The sequence below is a fragment of the Tupaia chinensis genome, unplaced genomic scaffold, assembly GCF_000334495.1.
Source record: "Tupaia chinensis unplaced genomic scaffold, TupChi_1.0 Scaffold000368_1, whole genome shotgun sequence".
NCBI lineage: Eukaryota > Metazoa > Chordata > Mammalia > Scandentia > Tupaiidae > Tupaia > Tupaia belangeri.
Window position 1 is genome coordinate 2,116,320 of NW_006159865.1, and position 11,313 is coordinate 2,127,632.

The window sequence follows — 11,313 nt, forward strand, 5'->3', positions numbered from 1 at the left end:
TGTAGGGTTAGGGTTAGGGTTAGGTCTAGTGTTTGAGTTAGGGTTAGGGTTAGATTAGGTTGGGGTTAGGATTAGGGTATAACATTAGGGTAAAGGTTAGATTTAGGTTTAGTGATGGGTTTTGAGTTTAGAGTCAGAGTACATTAGGGATGGGGTTAGGGATACAAGATTAGGGTTAGGGTTAGGGTTAGGTTAGGTTTGGGGTTAGGATGTAAGATTAGAGTTAGGTTTAGATTTAGGTTTAGTGTTAGCGTTTGAGTTAGAGTCAGGGTTAGGTTAGGGTTGGGGTTAGGGTTATGGTATAGGATTAGTGTTGGGGTTATGTCTAGTGTTTGAGTTAGGGTTAGGGTTAGATTAGGTTTGAGATTAGGGTTAGGTTGTAAGACTAGAGTTAGGGTTAGTTTTAGTTTTATTTATTTTTTCCCTTTATTTAAATTTTTTTTCCATTTCATTTTCTTCCATACATTCAATTATATTATTATTTGTCTTACAAAATGGATATTTCAACAGTTGAACATTTATCAACATACTGTTGATAAATCTACAAAATATATTCAACAGCTAATACCACACCTTTCTTCCACTAATGCTTTGCCTCCCTGTCCCTCCCCCAAATGTCCTTCCTCAGACCTCTTTCACACACACTATATCTGGTATTTACATCTTTATACTGTGTTTCTATAGCCTTTAGTCCACTAGTTTCAGCCATAGAGTGCAGTTCTAGAATGCAATTCTACTCCTGTACTTCATTGTCTCTTCTGTTCCAGCTCATAGTATTTGTTCAACACGAATGTTCTAAATTCTGTCTCGGACATTTTGGTAACATCCTCTATTTTATTAAGAAAAGAAAAGGAGTCGCAGTGTTCTTTTTTTGTTTGTTTGTTTGTTTTGAGAGGTTTTTGCTATAGGGCGCATGCGCTCACCAGACAGACAGAGACATAGAAAGCGAGAAATCATCCCCCAGGGGGGATGGTCACGCTGCAATCCCTTCTCCTCCATTCTCCTCTCGGGATCTTGGACATGCACACACAAGCACCTGGCGTGAGTTTTAAGCCACCGGATCCGGGACTCGAATCGCGGTTGACTACATGGGAGTCTAGCAACATAGCCATTATGCTAACTGCTGGTTCCGATTCCGGTTCACTTCTTCACAAATAATACCATTTATCCCTTAAATTTGTTGAGAACATCAATATCAGGAACTTAGTAATTCAGATTTAAGTTCCTGAGTATTTCATGACACCTTATTCTGCATTTCCAGACTCAATCGAGCAGCCAGATTAAGATGCAGAATGTCAACATATTCTGTATGAGTTAGCTGTTGCTGCCTAACAACCACAAAATCTCATTACCTACAACAACAGGTTTTATGGCTCCTGTATCTACCGGCACCTGGGAGTTCTCTAAGCAGATCTACTGTCCACGACTGGGATTACTAACATTTCTTGATTTGACTGGCCATTGACAGGTCTAGGATCGATTCAACTGATTCAGTTCGTCAAACGTCCTCCATCCTTCACCTGAAAACAGCAAGCTGGCTTGGGCTTATTTTCGTAGTGATAATAGAGGTTCAATTGAGAAAGCAAGTCCCAATGTAAAGCCCATTTCAAGCTTCTCTGTTTACATTAGCTAATACCCCTTTAGCCAAAAGCAACTTCCATGGCTGGCCCCAGTGTCAAGGAGAAAGGCAGGTCATGCTGCCACATGGGAGGGAACTGCAAAACAACATGACAGAGGACTGTATGCACAGAGGGAAGGGTGAAGAACTGGCACCCTCACTGCAATTTACCCTGCTGCCTTACAGCTGGCTGATGAGTGGTCCCCTTTTCCCTGCTAGCTTTAAGTCCCCACAGTCCCTGCAGCAGCAGCACCAGGACCACAGAGCCACTGAACACCTGAAGTTTATTGCTGCCCCTCTTCACCCAATAAGCGATCTTCCTACAGTCCCTCGATAAATTTTGAAACTTTTTTGTAATTCTGTGGCTGGATTTCACATAAGGCTTGAGCCTATTCAAAATGAAAGGGTCATCATTTTAGAAATATGGAGGTACTTGTAGAATAGAGAAACATATAAATTTTTTTACTGCAGCAGACAGAATCATTTACATTGAATCGTATTTCTCTCTCTTTGCCCAAGTTCCAATATTCTTCTTCATATTTCAGTGGAAGGTTTAATTTTTCATTTTGACACTGTGATTCAACCTCCTCTTCAATAGCTTCTATCTTTTTAGAAAAGTATATTTTAGAAATTCAGAAAGGGGTTCCCTTCTCTAATTTTTTTTTAAAAAGGCCAGATATTAACAGTATTTAATTAGGTGTAGTCATATGTTGCGTTTTTCTCAACAAGCTTTTTTTCATTCCCATGTATGTATAATAGATTCATGATTACGTCATACATTCGTGCATAGAGTTGGCTTTAATAAATGCTTATTAAATAAAGGAGTTAACATATACATAAGTTTCCCTTAATTCTTTGTTTTTAAGAGAGATTTTTGCTATAGGGTATGTGCCCTTTCCACAGAAACACAGACACAGAAAGCAAGAAATCACCCCCCAGGGGGATGGCCATGCCACAATCCCTTCTCTATTCTCCTCTTGGAATTTTGGGCACACATGTACACATGCCCAGCATGAGTTTTAAGCCACTGGGTCTGGGACCCGAACCGTGGTTAAGTATGTGAGAGTTCAGCCACCTAAGCATTATTCCATCTGCTGGCCCCAAGCATCCATTAATTCTTGATCAATAATGCTCATAGGAAAAAGACTTGAACTGTAACAAAACCTGGTAGTACTTTCCATACAGACCCTGGGCTTGGCCATGTGACTTGCTTATAATGGTAGTACGAGTTTCCAACACAGGTCTCGAGACACCTGGAACACTGCTATTTGTTCTCTTGGACCCTTGAACCCACCAAGAAAACCAACCTGAGCTAAGCTGCTGGCATGTGAGAGGCCACATGGAACAGGTCTGTGTTATGCCATCTAGTAACATGTCCTTATTTATTTAAGCCAGCTTGAGTTAGGTTGCTTGTTGCAATCCATAGAGTCTGAACTCACTCCATGAAGTCTTTATCCTAGGAACAATAGGAAGACATTGAAAGGTTTTAGGCAGGAAGTGAATGAAGAGATTTTCACCTCAAAAAAATGGCTTCTGGTTAGGAAGTAGACTGGGGCAAGTTTGGGAAACCAATTATCAATAGAATGGTTTTGCAGGAGCCCAGATGAGGGCAGATGGTAACTCAGACTAAGGTCAGGTAGAAATAAAACCACTTTGAGCCACTGCTCAAACAGAATAAAGTATAGAGTAAATGAATACTCCAGGCATGTTAATTCTGCCTCTGTCCCTGTAAACTAAATTGGGTTTCCCAGTCACAAGACCACAGAGACTGCAGTGCTGGGATGCCTGTCCCACATGACAGGGTGCACTGCTTTCGGTAGACCTTGATCACTCCTGCTTTATTTTCTTATCTTTTTTTTAAGAATTATTTATTTTTATTTTATTTATTATTTTTGCTATTTTTCTTTTTAATTCACCAGAGAGAGGCAGAGAGAGAGGGAAAGTTAGAAACTAAGTCACCAGGTCTGGGATTTGAACTACAGTTAGCCATGTGGGAGTCCAGTGCCCCAACCATCACACTGCTGGCCCCACCCTTTGTCTTTCTAAGCTCAGTTCTCATGCTTCCAGCTTTGAATCCATTTCTTCTCCCACTTAAAATGGAGACAATCCCTCACACTCAGCTCACAGACCTCCAGCATAACAAGCAGCTCTTGGCTGCACTTACTACCACCAGCCAACCACCTCAGTTCTTGCCCAAGATGTTTGCATTTTTTTGTGTGTGCCAAAATTTTATATTGCTATACTGAGATAAATCTTAGGAGACGATTAACTTCACAAAGAGCAAATACAGTTCACCTGAGCGTTCTGGTAACAGTGAGATTTTCCACCAATAAGCACATTGTTATCTACTCATAGATTGGGTAACATGCAATAGTAAGCAAATTTTAACATGCCCTCTATGAAGATTTCATAGGAAGATGAAAATCCTTTATAAAAAGCATGATATGGCATTATGTGACCCACATATTTATAGTCAAATAAAAATTGTATAAAGCTTATGTGCATAAAAGTGATGATAGTTATGGTACAGGATGCTTGCATAGAAGAGGTGATTTTTTCCCTGTGATTTTAAGCCTTCTTCTCTGATTTTATTTTACTTTTTATAATTGGTATTAAAAAGGGAAAAAGAAAGAATACAATCTAATCTTCTAATTGGTTCCATCAGTTAATAATCTATGGAATTCTAATTTTATAAAAATACATTAAATTAACTTAGATATAATATTATGATTGCTACCATGTTGTGCCTACTTTACAGATGTGGAAAGTAGCCTCCAAGAATAATCTTAATAGAACTGTCAGATGCACAATCCCTTATCTACAATTCTGAGATATAAAAAGCTATTAAAAAAAAGAGTTTTTTTGCAAAATATTTATTGGCAAAACCAGATCGGAGCTGACATAAGACTACTTTTGCCACTTAGCATAAATATTCATGAATTTTACTACAGAAAGATTCATGTGTTTGATTAAAGTATGCCACCCCAGCCCCTGGTAAGTAGTATTTGGCATATATACCGAATGGCTTTTCCAAAATCCAAAACTGCTCACACATGTGTGTGTCCAGGGTTTCCTATAAGGCATTATATTCTGAAATTACTTCTCTGCCAGGTTCCAAGGTCTGGTAATGATAATTCTCCCTACCACTTTATGATCATGGCCTCCAGAGCTGCTGTTTTCTTGTGTCTATTATGGAGCAGACAACGGGCCCGTCTCCTGCTGACTCCTCTGTGTACTCTCATTTCATTTCATGCTCACAACAACCTTTGTGAAGAAACTTTTATTACCTCAGCCTTGAAGAGACTGATGTTCTGAAAGAAGTAAGAGGACTGTGGCCGCACAGTGGCTAGCAGTGGAGTTGGCATTCACAAGACTTCTCTGGGCGACACTAGCAATAAAGACTTCCTGGCTTCTCACTTCATTTTACTTCTATGATGGATGGTACTTCCATTCCCGGGATTTCTTCTCCAGGCGAACTCCATCGCTGCATCTGTTTTCTGTCCCTTCGCCCTGATTTAGGTCAGACAAGTGAGACATTTCATAAATTGGTTATTCTTTAAAGTGCTTGATCTGGAATGTTCTCATGCCTTCTGCCTTGTTGGGAAAAAGTATTGTTTATAAGGCAGTTTCTGTGTATCAGACACACTGCTTTCCATACAGCATCTTCTTAGTCTTTGGGATCAAAGTAGCCTTTATTATTTTAGTTTTCAGGTCAACAGTGTTAGACTAACTGATCATGAGTGTGATCTCAGAGGTTTTTAGAAAAAAAAAAAGCATTTATTAAATGGGAGCATAATATAGGCCAGTGTTTCTCAAAGTGAAATCTAATATGAAAGGCATCAGAACCAAGGAGATTTCTACCTTCCTCTCTAGACCAAGCAAATCAAAAGTCCTAGAGGTCGAGCCCTGAAGTCTACATGCAAGAAAGCTTCCCCCAGAGAATTCTAGCCTGGAAAGATTGAGACACACTGGCCTGACAGAACAGGTATGAACTTTGAAACCCATGAGCCCAACGTTCAACCCAGGCTCCATCACGTAGCAGATGTTCACCTTGGCTGAATTACATTGCCTCTTGGAGCCTCTGTTTCTTTGTGTGTAAGGTGGGGACACTCACCTTCTTTGCCTCCTAAGTTGTTGTGGAGAGTAAATGAAATACTGTAAATGATTTTTTTTTAAAAGGGGTTTTTGCCCTAGAGTACTTGTGCTTGCCAGAGAGAGAGAGACAGAGAGACAGAAAGTGAGAAATCATCCACTGGCAGGATGGCCATGCTGCAATTCCTTCTCCTTTCTCCTCCCGGGACCTTGAGCATGGACACACATGCACACAGCATGATTTTCTTTTTTTTTAATTTCAATTTATTTATTTGCATTCATTCACTGTACATCATTACAGCATACAAAATGAGATTTTCCATCCAGGGTACACTGTATATTGTCTCAATCAAGCACATCAACAAACATGTTATTGTCAGCAAATAATTTTCCATTTCTTGTTTTCTGTATGTTTTCCTTTTTTTTCCCCCATCCTTGATTCCCTATCTCTTACCCTCTGCCATCACCCACTCTCCTCCCACACTGTCTCTGGTATCTATGTTTGCTTTCTATACTGTTTCCCCCCCACATTTGATTGAATTACTAAAGACCTTAATTACTCTAAATATTTTCATAGCAAACACAGGTGATATATACATTTCCATGAACACAAGTCTAACTTTACACATCCTATAAAGTAGCACCTAGCTGGGGCTATATATCTTACTGCAGTCATTGAATAGATATTTTTTTTTTCCTGAAACTTTTTTTGTGTAACTTAATTTACATTCTTTCAATTTATTTATTTGCATCCATTCACTGTACATCATCGCAGCATACAAAATGTGATTTCCCATCCAGAATAAACTGCATAGTGACTTAATCATGCATATTATAAAAAAATTTTCCATTTCTAGTTCCTAGAATTATTTTACCCCTCTTTCTGACCCTCTGTCATAGCATGATTTTCTAGCCACTGGGTCCAGGACTCGAACTACAGTCAGCCATAGGAAAATTCAGCAACGTAACCACTATGCCATCTACTGGCCCCTATACATGATGTTTATAGCGTATGTTAAGATAAAGTCATGTTGAAAAAGAAATAAAATGAATAGATAAAAAACTGAATGTATAAGATAAAATTTAAGTGACTTACCCTTATTGTCTTCAACTAGCTGTGCTACTTTACCTAAGGTTTCCTTTTTCTAAAATCCCCTCCAGTGTCTGTTGACTTAACTTGGAGGCAGCATACTTGGAGAATAAATACCTTTCTTGTATGTTTAATGATTTTTGTATTTGAGCATGGATCTTAGATCACACAGAAACCATTCAACAAGATCAAGAGGACGTTTGCAGGTTCGGATGGTGGGACTGGCATTTCCAAGCCTTGCTCGCAGTGATGGAAACACTCCTGAGAAAACCCAGTGTTAGAGCAATCCAGTCTCTTCTGTTAATGATGTCATCTGGTGTCTAGAGAGGACCTTGGTGCTCCAGTGGCCTTTTTATAACAAGCAAACTCAGGCCTTTTATGCTGAGGTAGTCCTTGGGTTTTATCATGGTTATAATAATAAAAAAGACAAATTCTGAGTCCCAAGAAAGTCTGTTTTTATGGTAGATGATTACTGTTTTAAATCTTCCTTTGGGGACCAGCAGTTGGCATAATGGCTATGTTGCTGGACTTCCATGTAGTCAACTGCGGTTCGAGTCCCAGACCCGACTGCTTAAATTCACGTCAGGCACGTGTGTGTGCGTGCCCAAGATCACAAGAGGAGAACAGAGGAGAAGGGATTGTGGCATGGCCCTCCCCCCAGGGGGGTGATTTCTCACTTTCTAACTCTCTGTCTCTGTTTTTCTGGTGAGCACACATGCCATATAGCAAAAAACTCTCAAAAAAAAAAAATCTTCCTTTGACTATTTCTAGACGCACATAGTCTATTTAAAAATAACTGATATCTAATTCATCTTTGAAGAAAGAAATATTATGCACCAGTCATTCATCTTCGTCATATACTGTGAGTCGATGTTACGACTCCATTTTTCTGATGGGAGAACTGAAGAAGTCTCTTAAGGCCCAACCTTCTGAGAGTCTGTAGGTCCGAAGTCCTAAATTCCTGAGCCATCTTATACAAGTTAACTTTCCAATTTTGAAAGCATTGGTGTTTTTGTTCATTCATCTGCTTTGCTTTTTTTAAGAAAATGTACGACTCTATACAACTCAGAGCTTTTGCATACGCACAGAGGTAATCGCACATTTTTTTTCATTCTTTTTAGTACCAAACAGGCAAGTGCTTTCATTTGTTTATTCAGAGGGTAAGGCTAAGATCCTCTTGGATAGACTTAATGTCATACACAATCTATGACTAATGATTCTCAAAAGGCCAAGTGTACACCATTGCAAGAAGTAAGCATTTCAGAATGTCTGACCTGACTCTGGATCACAACTGCATAATGGCTATGTTGCTGGACTTCCATGTAGTCAACTGCGGTTCGAGTCCCAGACCCGACTGCTTAAATTCACGTCAGGCACATGTGTGTGCGTGCCCAAGATCACAAGAGGAGAACAGAGGAGAAGGGATTGTGGCATGGCCCTCCCCCCAGGGGGGTGATTTCTCACTTTCTAACTCTCTGTCTCTGTTTTTCTGGTGAGCACACATGCCATATAGCAAAAAACTCTCAAAAAAAAAAAATCTTCCTTTGACTATTTCTAGACGCACATAGTCTATTTAAAAATAACTGATATCTAATTCATCTTTGAAGAAAGAAATATTATGCACCAGTCATTCATCTTCGTCATATACTGTGAGTCGATGTTACGACTCCATTTTTCTGATGGGAGAACTGAAGAAGTCTCTTAAGGCCCAACCTTCTGAGAGTCTGTAGGTCCGAAGTCCTAAATTCCTGAGCCATCTTATACAAGTTAACTTTCCAATTTTGAAAGCATTGGTGTTTTTGTTCATTCATCTGCTTTGCTTTTTTTAAGAAAATGTACGACTCTATACAACTCAGAGCTTTTGCATACGCACAGAGGTAATCGCACATTTTTTTTCATTCTTTTTAGTACCAAACAGGCAAGTGCTTTCATTTGTTTATTCAGAGGGTAAGGCTAAGATCCTCTTGGATAGACTTAATGTCATACACAATCTATGACTAATGATTCTCAAAAGGCCAAGTGTACACCATTGCAAGAAGTAAGCATTTCAGAATGTCTGACCTGACTCTGGATCACAACTGCGAGTCCCTACTTCTCAGTCTTCCTTGCCACAGGAATGTATTATGCATAGCCTACACATCAGCATATTACAGGAAGAACATGTAAAGGAGTTAAACAGAAAAACATTTCAATCATCTTTATTCAGAAGATGATGTGATATGCTGGAAAAAAAAAAAAAAAGGAAGAAAGAAGAAAAGAGAAGCTATGAAGTCTCCCGTGGGTTTGAACACCATTCCCTCCACTTTCTACATTACCCAGTTGCTAACACTGAGCAGCTTTTGCCCGCCCGTCTGTGGTATTGATATAACGTTTCTCTCCTCAAAGCCTTGCTGGGAGGGACAAATAAGACCATGGATATATGGTATATATTGACACACGGTGTGAACTAACTATGTTTATTTCACTTCCGAGTCCTTTTCTATCTTCAATCTGAAACCTGATGTTCCCAGGCTATGAACTATTGAGGAGTGTGCTGGCTGAGAGCCTGGGCTCTGGCCTTAGGTAACCTGAGTTAACATCTGTCTTTGCCACTTATTTGCTGTGTAATCTTGGATGAGTTAACTCACTTCTTTTTTACTCAGTTCCCCTACCTATGAAATGAAGACATTCACAGCAACTATTCCCCAGGGTTGTTGGGAAAAGCCAACGAATTTGCGTGCAATACCTTTCGCCTGGCACAGAGTAAGTGTAAATAACTGTTAGCTATTGTGATCATCATCACTCTCTAATTGAACGGTTTAAGCTTTTGGAAATTGCGTTTAACTCAATAGGACATTAATGTGATATTTAACAATGTATGGTCTCAACGTACTTTTCTTCAGAAGGTTTTACCAAGAAAATGCTCTAAATTACATCTGCAGATTACCTACTAAAAGTAGCTACTTCATTATTTATAAACTCCAAAACAATTCAGAACGTCTTTTACAAATCTGTCCCCTTCATCCAAATTTCCAACAGCCAGAGTACATATTGTACGAAAACAACATAAAACGAAGCAAAGATATTTCAACAATTGACACTTTGCAGTATTGTAGAGGGAATGTGCAAACTTTTTGTTTGGTTAAGGCCCTCGGGATCAACGACAATCTGCAGCTTTCTGCATTTCCCTACCTAATCTCAGGGCTAATAAAATCACTTTTCTCCATGGGGATTATGTCTTGAGTGATGACTTAAAAGAGCCAGGGCTTTGCAAGGCTTCTGTCTTGCCAAGATCAACCTGTGCTTTGCCCTTTATTAACACTGATTTCATTTTTGATAAGCAGGAAAGGGGACGCAAAGCTCATGCTTTTTTGAAAGCTTAAACCTGCCTCTGCGTCTGAAGCTCTCTCTCCTATGTGATGCAGTCTAGGGTCTCCCTGGTTCTTTGCATCACTTGGTATTTAGGATCCTGTGCATTTGAAAGGTGGTATACTGAGCCCAGCAGACTTGGGTGCCACTTTGATGGCAGCGCTCTAGAAGAATTATCTAGGACCTCCAGCTGCTAATAGTCCTTCCCTGCTCTGTGTTCCCTATTCCTTCATGCAGAAATATCAGTTCTGTCTTAATTCTGCAAACACCTCAGTACCTTTCCAATCCTTTCCTTCTTTGCTTTGCTTTGCTTATATGTATTTATTTTGAGAGATTTTTGCTATAGGGACGTGTGCTTGCTGGAGAGACAGAAGAGACAGAGAGGCAGAAAGCAAAAACTCCACCCCCCACACCCCTAGATATATGGCCATGCTATAATCCATTCTCCTCTATTCTCCTCTTAGAATGTTGGGCACGCACAGACATACACATGGAAAGTGGGTCCAGAACTTGAACTGGGGTTGACTACATAGGAGTCCAGCAATGTAATCATTACGCCATCAGCTGGCTCCTCTTCCTTTTTTTCCTTAAGTTAATCAATGTCCATTTTTGTGAGTGGCAACAAATGTAATCTTAACAAATCTATTCACTGAGCGTTTGATGCCTCACATTGTGGCATGTGCTCTTACCTCCATGACAGAGTGCTGTTATTATCAGCCTATTTTACAGATGAGAAAATTGAGGATAAGAGAGGGTACGCTACGTTCTTTTAGGTACACAACTAGTTAGTAGCAAATCTGTGATTTGAGGCCAAGTAGACTAGCGCAAATGTGCCGAGGATGAAGCCTGTGCTGTGTTCTTTGGAGTTGTCTCCAGATGAAAAGCCACGTTAGCATTTATTACACCTGGAAAGGGGACACATTTGAAATGACTGAGAGCCATGTGCCCCATCTTACTAAGCTAGGTGGCAAAGGTGCTGCTTCTACTGATCGAAACACAAAGAAATGAGAAAATCTGAAAGAAAGAAGTGAAAATATCTGTCTATGGACATAATTCAGGCAAAAAGAAATGGCAGCCAGTTTCTGCCTAGTGGAATTATAGAGAAACTGAAGGAACGAAAGGCTCCAACTTCTCACTCTGACAGTGAAGATGGGAAATCAAGTTG